At 32.4% G+C, this 8,254-nt stretch overlaps 1 pseudogene; it reads right to left on the reverse strand.

Annotated features, from left to right (window-relative positions):
• Positions 1-7,534: 7,534 nt before the first annotated feature.
• On the reverse strand, positions 7,535-7,992 carry LOC129033718 (small ribosomal subunit protein uS13-like; annotated as a pseudogene).
• Between the last annotated feature and the right edge of the window lie 262 nt (positions 7,993-8,254).

Genomic DNA, 8,254 nt, shown 5'->3' on the forward strand with positions numbered 1-8,254 from the left:
TGCAATCTATCTGTCTGACAAAGGGCTAATATCCAGAATCTGCAAGGAACTTAAACAAATTTACAAGAAAAAAACAACCCCATCAAAAAGTGATTGAAGGATATGAATAGATACTTCTCAAAAGAAGACATTTATGTGGCCAACAAACATATGAAATAAAACCCTCAACATCACTGATCATTAGAGAAATGCAAATCAAAACCACAATGCGATACCATCTCACTCCAGTTAGAATGGCAATCATTAAAATGTCAGGAAACTACAGATGCTGGAGAGGATGTGGAGAAATAGGAACGCTTTTACACTGTTGGTGGGAGTGTAAATTAGTTCAACCATTGTGGAAGACAATGTGGCGATTCCTCAAGGATCTAGAACTAGAAATACCATTTGACCCAGCAATACTATTACTGGGTATATACCCAGAGGATTATAAATCATTCAATTATAAAGACACATGAACACGTATGTTTATTGCAGCACTATTCACAATAGCAAAGACTTGGAACCAACCCAAATGTGCATCAATGGTAGACTGGATAAAGAAAACGTGGCACATGGAATATGATGCAGTGTTAAAAAAAAATGAGTTTATGTCCTTTGCGGGGACATGGATGAAGCTGGAAACCATCATTCTCATCAAACTAACACACAGGAAGAGAAAACCAAACACCACATGTTCTCACTGACAAGTGGGAGTTTAACAATGAGAACATATGGGCACAGGGAGGGGAACATCACACATTGAGGCCTGTCGGGGGGTGGGGGGCTGGGTGAGGGATAATATCAGGAGAAATACCTAATGTAGATGATGGGTTGATGGGTGCAGCAAATCACCATGGCACATGTATACCTGTGTAGGAATCCTGCACATTCTGCACATGTATCTCAGAACTTAAAATATAATAAAAAAAGAAATAAAAAAGAAAATATGAGAAAGTAACTTCAGTTGTAATGTTTACTCTCTTTTAATTAAACTCTATTTTAATCATGTGTATGGATGCATGTATGTGTTGTGTGTGTGTATGTGTGTGTGTGTTATCTGAGACATATATTTATTTCTCTTTCTTTGAGTCAATAGTCCAACAATTTAATTATCACCGATAAGGTCTAAGAGTAGCTTGGCTGGATTGTAAGTTTGGAGCATCTTCAACTGTACTATATTTTGTAATATGTGTACAAATTTGCTATCTCATTAAAAAAATAAGAATTATGATTACTCATTTTTTCCCAGTCACTTACTATTGAGGAGTTTTTATTGCTACATGGATAAGTCTAAGTATTACTTCGTTGTGGTTTCAATTTGTGTCACATTCTTTATTAAGGAGGCAGAGCCTATATTTATGTTTATTTGCCACTTATGTTTTCTTTCTTGTAAAATGCACTGTATGTATTTAGACATATATGTTGGATTGTTTTACATTTTCTCTTTGTTTTTCATTTTTAGGAGTTCTTTAAGTACTTATGATACTATTAATAGCTTCTAATCAATTATATATTTTGTAAATAAATTTCCCAATATCTTATTTCTCTTTCACTTTCTTCATAATGTCATAAGATGAACATATACAACTAGTTAAATATATTAAATATAGTCGAATTCAACAGAAATCCCCTATGGTCAGTGAAATTATCGTATTTTTAAAGAAACACTGTAATGATAAAAGATTTTTTGAAATATATTTTTTCTATCTTTCTACATGCTTAATATTTTTACCGTTACATTTAATTTTCAATTCATCCTGGATTTATTTTTATATATGGTACAATTTAAACCTAATATTTTCTCACTTTTTCCAATTACTTCTTGGTAGTTACATGAAAAATTTCTCTTTATTCAGGTTGTAATTCATTCTCTGCAGTAATGATTTTTCTTATATGGATCTGTTTAGTAGTTTAATATATACTTCTTGCATTTGTCTATTTACCTATTTCTTTGTCACTCTCTTCATTGCTTTAGCTATATTTAAAATTCTAATATCTGTTATAAGTACTTAACCTGATAGAAATTTTAGTTCACTTTAGTTTTATTTTTTCTTTTTATTTATTTTCTTTTAAATTATTTTGTACTTAAAGTGCACAGCTTCTATGATATCTATTTATATAAAGTATTTGATTTTGCTTTATGGCAAAGTGTGTGAAATATTTTACAATATCTTTTTACCATTTTATTTTGTGTGTCACAACAGAAGAATAGGTATCCTAAAATAGTTTGTTTTATAATTCTTATAAGTTTTGGATAAATGATAAAGAAACTTCCTTTAAATGCTAACTTGCTATATTCCGGCACTTCACTTAAAGGAATTAATCTTTGGGGTGTTTTTTTGTTTATTTGTTTTTCATATCTTCACACAAAACTTCAATGAATAAAGATTATAATCTCATTAGTTTCCTTTATTATTTAAGTTAGCTCATGCACGTCTGATGCCCAGTCTCCTATATTAGCGGAAGTGGTCATGATTTTGATCAATAACAGTCTCACAGTCTGCATTCTGTTTCACCTAGCACCAAGTTCTCTTAGCTTTGGGAGTTATTCTGTACTGACTACATGATCACTACATATGATGCTGAGTTGTGAAACATCTTCAGAAGCAGTCAGCACTGGGGTTGACTTCAGCTGTCACCTCAGGGGTATGCATCTAGCCAAGCATGCAACCCCTTTGCAGTATGATACTAGATCTCATTTTCCAGTGCATCTCAGTAATACCAGTCCATCATCCCCGAATCTCCAGGAGACATAGGTGTTTGGTCTAATATACAAATCTTGGCCAGATTATTAGCGATGTTGGATTTAGTATAAATAAATTTTTAATAATTTCTTGAGTTACTGTTTCAAAGAGGATCTATACCTTAGATATCATCTTTGTGGTTGCAAGAAAGCTGGACCAGCTGTTAACCATTTTCTCCCCACATTCAATTTTTAACCAGTGTTTGTTAAAACCCACAAGTGAGAAGACCTAAATCTAAATTTCCTATATTAAGTCAAGAACCCAGACGACAACTCAGTCGATTAGGACAACTTGGTTCCTATTTATGTTTCAAACCTATTTGGAGTAAAGATTTTGCAGTTTAGACCGTTAGAATGCTCACAGATAAGATTCAACAAAATAAACAGAATAACAAGCCACTCTGAATGAGAGGCAGAAAAAAATACAGATAATATTTAGATTAAGGATTTTATATATTTGAGGTTTGAATTAATAATATGAAATAAGTATGTTTAATATATGTTAAAATAAAAGAAGAAATGTAACTAAAAGAGTATAATAGATCATTAAAAATAAGAATGATTTGAATACCAACATAATACATTTAGAAATGAATAATACAGACAAGAAAAATAAAATTGTAATTGATGGGTTTAAAATAAGAGTACACCAGCTGATGAGAGAACCACACATTATATATAATGCACCATAGAGAGATAAAGAGGTAGAATACACTAAAGAGAGGTCAAAAGACAGGGAGGGGAGAAGAGAAGGTCCAGAATACATCAAACAAATGTGAAAATCAAAATCTAAAGCTTTTATAAAAATAGGGGTATCTTTATGACCATAGGGTTAGAGAAGTTTTTCTTAAGACACAAAAAGCTAACTGTAAAAAATTTTCTTCTTCAAAGGACATCAAAAAGAAAATGAAAAGACAAACCACATAATGAGAAAAATTATTTGAAATAGATGTATTTCTATGGTATTATATCTTGAGAATTTAATAAACTGCAAAAAGTAATGAATTGAAAACATAACTGGAAAATTTGACAGTCATTTTAACAAGTATTTCACAAAATATAAAATAAGTAAGAAATTAAAACCGTCAAATTATTTAATCTTATTAATAGTCAGGATGATGCACACCAAAACTATAGTAAGATACCAATTTAAGTCTATTAAATTGGCACATCAGTAAATCTACACAATGCCACGACTAGGCAAATATATATGATAAATGAGTATTTTTAATACACTTGCAATTGGAATGAGTATAATCAATTCTAAAAACCATTTAGCTCCATTGCTTAAAGTAGAAAATGCAGATACTCCTAAGTAATTGCATTTTTAATGAATGAACTATTAAAGAAAAAATTATTCAATGGTATTTATTAAAGCATTTCATTCAAAGCTGTTGCCATAAACATAGCGACCACTGCAATGGGGTCTTGCGGTGGGAGATAGAGATTGGGCTGAACTTCAAATGTAGCATGAGCAAGTGGAAATTTATACCCAAGGAGTAGGATGGAGGTCACTGGATGCAAAGGTAAGGGGCATTCTAGATGAACAGACTTAACAGATTCTTTCTGAATATATGCCAGTGTGAGCCAATATCACCTATGAAGTAGTGGCAGATGAAGAATTGGATCAGATATTGAAGGTCATCAGATATGGAGCATTGTAGATTTGCGCTAAACTGACTGAGCTGGGTTCTTTCCTAAAACTGGATTTATAAGAAGGTGCGCAGAGAGGCCTAAGAGAAGGTTCAGGAACTCGACTAAAGTCCTGCCAAGTAAAAGTACTTTGTCAATAAGGTAGGAAAACGCTTGTAAATGTACATTAAAAAGTCTTTCTAAAGAATGCACCTGGCCATCTTGCTTATAGTAGCAAAATACCAAAGAGAAAACAAAACAAAACAACAGCAAAAAAGGAAAATAAAAATAACAGCAAACCAAATGTTTATCAGCACAATTAATTAATAGGGAATTAAAAGTTTACAGAATCCCTTGAAAGATGGGTAAGCCAAGGGCAGAGAACATTGTTTTAAAAATTATGCTGTAGTCATAAAATGGGATATTTTGCAACACTAAATAATAATGTCCACATATATGTAAAATACCATAGATAAATAATAGGCATATAGTGTTGGTGAAAAAGCAAGTCACATAGGACAATTTTGAGTTTAATATCCTTTTCTGAAGCTCAAAAAAAAAACAACAACAAATGTATTTGGGAATTCATACATGCATTGTCCTTGAGGTTCAGACAAGAACACAGATATTTTCCCATGTACAGGAGGCAGAAACAGTAATTAATAGGGAATTCAAGGCTTACAGAATCCCTTGAAGAATGGGGAAGCCAAAGGTGGAGAACATAGTACTGACTTCTAAATATCAGGATGCTGCAGAAATATCAGAAAATAACCTCATAATCTCATTAGCTAGCAGTAGAATCAAATAGATGATGTGCATGAACCTACATGCTGATCAAAATCATTCTGTTCTCTTTGGAGGCTGATGGTATTTCCTTCTCCTCTGCCTTCCAAATATTACATGCTTCTTAATATGGAAATCTAACCCAAAATGCTGTTGGCAGTTGTGTCAAAGAAATATAGCTCTAGGCTTCACTCCTATGAGACAGGCAAAATATAAGAGATGGTGAAGCTGATGCTGAGTTAAAAAGAGATAATCTGGCACAATAGTAAATATATTATTTTAAAATTAAGGCAGTGATAAGTACAAAATTCAAGATATTTGTTACCCTTATATAACAAAGGGAGAATTGGGAAACCACACATGTAATAGTCATGGGCATTGTTAATGTTCTGGTATCCAAGTTGGTTCATGGGAGTTTATTTTTATTCTTCAGAACTTTCACAATACATCTTATATCCATTTTAATGTGTGAAATTCTAAATTATAAAATTTGAAAGATTGAAAGTATTTCATTTAAATATTCAAAATCTAAACTGTACCACTCTGCTGTTAGTGCATAAATTTAACTTACTCCAGGGAAAAATTTTATATGTAGCATCAGCACACATTTTAACAACACAAATGGTTCTGATGTATTATATATGAGTAAATTATGTGTTGTTTACAAAAATGGCCCATTTGAATGCAAAGATGCACAAACAAGTCACATCATTTTTCTACTTTCTTAAAACATTAAGAATTATGTTTTCTTTATCTGCACTTTTTTTCTGAACAACATTGATTGTTCTAGGAATAAAGAAAAATTGCTACTAGAGAAATTCCAGAAGAAAATAGTCATCAAATTCAATGCACAGGTTCAGGCACTAATTAACTTTTGTCATGATAATGTTATTTGTTAACAGTACAAATATTAGATTTTCTTTTAGCCTAAGTAAGATGCTAACATATGACCTTCAAACCACTAGTCATAGTAGGTTATTTTTTCTATGTTTTTATTTAAAAATGCTGGGTATTAAAAACACATTATATTCCCCTAAACTAGATAATATATCTGTTTTATAAAATGATAATTATAGAATACATATATATAAGAAAATCCAAAGAGATAAAACAAGGCTTATTTAAGCTCCTTGAAAACCAATTGAAACAAAAAAATATAGTAAGGAATTATCTTAATAATTAAACATCTAGTTATATTAATAAAGATAATTATTATTTTAATAAACACAAAGGAGAAAAAAGCAAACTTAATCATTTTGAGACAATAACACACTAAAAGACAAATTGCCATTGTTTTTTAATGGAAAGAAACTTTATTTCACACTCAAAACATCAGTCCTGATTCTCTCTACTTACAGAAACTGTTAGGATGTTTTTGTGTGTTTGTGTACATGTGCAAGTATGATATACAATAAAGTATATCAATGTAATTTTAAAGAAATCCATATCAGGTCTTTATGCTAGAAAACGATGTTACCTAACAAAGGCTTCATTCTCTTTGAAAATACATGTAAAAGTATTTTTCCCATGCATTTATTTATTTATTTTTAATTTTTTAAATAACAAATTAAATTTTACATATTTATTGTATAAAACATGTTATTCTGAACCATGTATACATTTGTAGGATGGCTTAACGGGGCAAATGAACATTGACAATGGCATTTTAAAAAATGACTTTTGCTAGCCAAGAAAACCTCAAACAATACTTTCTGTTTCAGATCTCTAAATTCGGTTCGTATGTTTTAAAGGATGCTTACTGAATACATATAATTTATTTCCCTGGAAAAGGTAACACGCCATTTTCTCTGTCAAAAAAAAAAAAAAAAGGGACAAAAGTTACAGTGGAAAAGAAACAAGAGAATAAAAGAATTAGTAGAACCACAGCTACCGCACAGCTATTTTTCTCTTGATTTCTCATACGGAGTCCTTTTTATTTGCTGAACAAATAGCCAATTGTTGGTGAAGTGGGGAGAGCTGTTCAACTGTGCCAGCTACTACCACCTGCTGCAACTAATTAAGTGTGATTATAGTGAAGAGGTGGCAACATTATCATAACCACCTGAAATTCTTGGTTTGAAAGAATGCCCAGAATTTCAGGGCAGTGAACCAACAAAGACAAATCATTCAACTGACACAGAAGGTCTCTGAAGTTATTTAGCCCAGTGTTTCTTTGGCTACTTATAGCATCAGGTCAACAAGTGAATTAAATATATTTAATCTGCTATCAGATAACACAAATCAGCATGGAAGTCAAACCAACTGCTACAATACAGCTGACTTGATTTATTTTTTTATGAAAAGATTTCACTTTCCCTGAAAGATAAAACATATTACATTTGAAGTAGCAATTTTCCTACCAGAGTGATTTATTAACAGACAAAACCTACAGACTTATTTCTTCTTGAATACACCCACGATATGAATATAGCAGCCAGTAGTTTCACTGTGCTGGCATTAGACATGAAGGCCCAAGAAGTGGCTCAGCCCTCTACAGGCTGGAATCTTCTTTAGTTGCTCCAGGTCTCCATGCAGCTCATTGTCCAAACCAGTGGCCAGGATTTGGGTATATTTTCCATCCTTTACATCCTCTAACTGTTCACAAACGAGTCTGGGATCTTGTGCTAGTGTAGATACTGCATAATGGTGATAACATGTTCCACCTCTTCCTCAGTGAATTCTCCTGGCCTCTTGGTGAGGTCAGTGTCTGCTTTCCTCAACACCACATGAGCGTACCTTTGACCTACATCCTTAAAGACAGTGATGGCAGAGGCTGTTTTCCACCCCTCATCAATGTTGGTATTGAGTGCTCGCAAAATATGCTGGAACTTCTCAGGGATGACTAGAGACATGATGGCAGCACTGGTGGTAGGCATGTAGGCCTCCTGGGGAAAAGCCCAAAGGAATTTACATGATAAAATTTTATCAAAATTTTTAATGCCTTATAAAACACTTGTAATGAGCAGAGATATCAGCAAATCTCAACCATTAAGAAGAAAATTGTTGATTCTCTGAATGTAAAGCCAAGTTCATTGAAACCAACAACATCAATTACTTTGTCAACATTATTTCGTGTAAATTATTGAAACTAGGAAGAGTGTCCCCAAAGCAAAA

This window comes from Pongo pygmaeus, chromosome 2, assembly GCF_028885625.2.
Source record: "Pongo pygmaeus isolate AG05252 chromosome 2, NHGRI_mPonPyg2-v2.0_pri, whole genome shotgun sequence".
Classification (NCBI taxonomy): Eukaryota; Metazoa; Chordata; class Mammalia; order Primates; family Hominidae; genus Pongo; species Pongo pygmaeus.